Genomic DNA, 3,691 nt, shown 5'->3' on the forward strand with positions numbered 1-3,691 from the left:
ACTTGTTCAAGAATGCCCTTATAAAAGCGGAAAATATCAGCCGTGCTCTTACTTGCTCTTCCCTCTTTCAAAACCTTACTAAGCTTATGTCTTTCTAAAAAAAAAATTTAATCGAACCTACTTACTTGGTTTAATTACTTTTCTTTACTAAGAGCCTGTTCAGGGCAGCTGCAGCATATTGAATAATTTACTAATAAGCTGATAAAAAATAATTAATTGATAAGTTAGGTGTGATGACTTTTTTTTTTTTTTTGAAAAGTCAGACCGCTGTCAGAAAGTTGTCACTGTACCTAGAAAGTTGCGGTGTGAAAACAGTTTTTTGCATTTTGAAAACGCATAAGCTGTCAAAATACAGTTTACCCAAACAGGTCAAGTGTGCTTTCAAAACGTCACCGCACCAAATAAGTTACCCCAAATATTGTCTAAATTTTGATTATTAACTGAAACCCAAAAAAAAATTATCCGTTCACTGTTATATTCATTTTACCGTTAAATTAGGTTAATAAATCTAACAATTTATCTACACAAAAATTATCTGAGAATGCAAATTTGTTTATATCAAAATCAATCAAAATAAATTAAATTATAGTTGATTCAACTCGATTTGGATCTAAATATAACTTCATTTATTCCGATTTATCTATTATTTGATTTGATTTAAAAGTCTTCGCTGAGTTGCTTCAATTATTAAAATATAGTTGTTACACCTAACATTTATATTTACATGTATGCCACTCAAATATTTAGCATTATATCAAAAATAACATCAATAATTATTATATTTTTAAATGTGAAATGCGACTTTACATGCATAAATGACAATAATGTGTTTTATAAATTGAAATTATAAAACTTTAGGAGTTAGATATGTAAATACTTATGAACGGTCTCATGTGTGTGTGAGTTTTTTCTAAATTTTAATGGTTATTCTTGGAACATTCAAATAGGAACTTCCTGAATTTTAATGACCTCAAAACGCTTGTTACGATTCTAAATCTGGGGTGGAAGCTACTCGAGAGCATCTTCTATGATAAAGAGTTTGTTTGGGGCAGTTGTAGCTTATTAAAAAATAGTTGTGAAACTGCTGAAAAATAATCTAATGTTCAAAAAACTATGATGTCTATTAAAAAAAAATTGAAATAAAGTCAGGTCGTAGCTAGAAAGATGTCGCAGCACCTGATCAGGATTGGTTGGAAAACGTAAATTGCAGGTTTTTGAAAAAAAATGTCAAAACGTAATTTACTCAAACAGACAAAACTACAGTGTGATAACGCACTGTCGCCGCCACCCCAAATAGACCCTAATTATTATCTTGGATTATAGTTTAAGTATATCACTGCTTTAATGAACTACATATTCTCTAATCATCTTCCTGGATGAAGAAATTTTTAAGTGCAATTAATTCAAGTTCTGGTGAATGATAATTCGTGGTAGAATCTAACATAAGGCTGAAAAAAGTTGAATATTTTAATTTAAAATTTTCATCAACTAAAATAAAATTAAACAATTGTAGACTTTTTTATTAAATTAAAAATATAATTAGTATCAAATTATTATTAAATACTTAAATTTAGAGCCGCAAAATTTTATGTGTTATAAATTTTTTTTTTTTAAATTTAGAGCGCAACATTTTATCTGTGTTTCATAAATTTACAATTCCAAATAATGTATGCCACAAAGTTGAACGTCCTCAAACAATCAATAGAAATAAAGCCCATAAAATAATTTCTTCTTGTATAGGTGAACCATTTCTCTCGAGGCTAATAGAGGAAATTACATAATTTATATGAAAAATACAACATCACAAATCTAAAAGCAATCTGACGACCACGTCATAAGACGATCGTTAGGAGATCAAATGACTGGATGACCAAACAACATCGATCCTAGGGAGTCTAACGATCGGACGATCGGAAGAGGAAGACGGGAGGTGCGCATAATCGCACAAATAAGCACCAATCGATCAACTATGCAGCTACAACCGATCCGCATAAAAAACAACCGACAAATTCAATGCTAGTTAGATAGCTCCTATAATATTTTATCTATTTTCCCTAAGTTTTTACTGAAATGACTTGACAAAAGTTATGATCAACATACAAATCTGTAATTGTAACACTTATCCCTATACCTATAAATAGGGATCATTCCATATAACATGTTACATGCTTTTATCATGCCCTACTTTACTTTATTTTTTTTTTTTACGCTCTATTCCTTCGTGTTTCTCAGACACTTTTGGATTCAACATTCTTTAAGGTGTTGTGTGGAATATGCCTTTAACAAGAATAGGAGCCCAACAATAGCAACAACAAGGAGAAATCAGTCATAGAAACTTAGTGCAAGGGTGTGTCTAAATAATTCATGGAGGAATTCATCCAGCTAGGACTGCAAGGCCTGAGGATTCAAATCACCAACCAAATTTCAGAACAGTTTGTGGAAATACTCAGATATGTTGCGAACTTGGGAGCGGCCACAGTCTGAGGAGGACAACGAGTTCGGTAGGAAGCACGCCCTTCTCTACAAGAAGATTCATCGGCGCATAATAGGAGAAGAACAAATCGCCTACAGGAGAGGGTTGAGGATGTGCTATAACAATACAGCGTCGAATTGGCCTGTGTGGAGGAGAGGCAACGACTTGTGCTGACCGAGATGAAACGGCAATCAGAGAATGCTTTCTTCCGTGGGTTTCTAGAGTTAAACCCCCAGAGAAGTTCAAATTATCTGCTCTACAGTCGTATAAGGGACGGTCGAATCCCACTAACCGTCTCACTTCTTTTGAATCTTCAATGTGCTTACTAAAGATCTTTGATGTCTTCAAATGCAAATTGTTTCTTACAACGTAGAGATTATTCGCACTAAGGCAGTTGAACATGTTACCAGTGGGAATACTCACACATGCAGAGCTTGTGATACTTTTTTCTAGCACAATTGTCAGTGCACTAAGACCCAAAAAGAGTGTCTAATGCCAATGACAACTAAAACAATGACCTAATAAGAGATTTTGCTCGTTTATTGCACGTTTTCAAAGAGAAACGCTAAAGGTGAATGATCTAAAGCCCTATATGGCTTAGGTCGCATTAACATATAGTTTGATGTTGGAGAGATTCCACATCGACCTCGACCTAGCGGGGCCCCTGAGTCTCATTGAGTTACTAGAGATGGCAAAAAAAGTATATCAGCACATATGAGAACGCCCCTGAGCCCTCCGAGCAAAGTCATCAAAAACGACATTCGCAGAGTTGTGAGTGGAAAGTAAAAGAAAACACACAATCGCCCATCCGACCACACAACAAAAGCTACCTCCGCAACAACTAGACTCGTTAGTAAGGTGATCGACAAAAACAAGTGGAAACACATAACCAGCGGTCAATCCAGTATCATGAAATAGCTCTGGTTTTTATTGGTGGCACCCTTCAAAAAAAAAAAAAACTCCTTAACCTTAATTGTGTCAATTATCTCCGCCATTAACACTCTCAGGGGAGTAGCTATTGGGACCTCGTGATCATACCGAGATTGAATGCAGATTTTATTTTTTTTATATTTTTATAATAGCTGCACCATTTTTGTAAGGAAGTTTGGGTTTTAGTTTCTTTTTATTTTCATGGGTTAGCGTGAAGGGGTTGATGAGTGGTTCCGCTCATCAATCAATCTTATATATATATATATATATATAGCTCCCTTTGTCTCA

This window comes from Phalaenopsis equestris, unplaced genomic scaffold (genome assembly GCF_001263595.1).
Source record: "Phalaenopsis equestris unplaced genomic scaffold, ASM126359v1 Scaffold000134, whole genome shotgun sequence".
NCBI classification, from domain to species: Eukaryota; Viridiplantae; Streptophyta; class Magnoliopsida; order Asparagales; family Orchidaceae; genus Phalaenopsis; species Phalaenopsis equestris.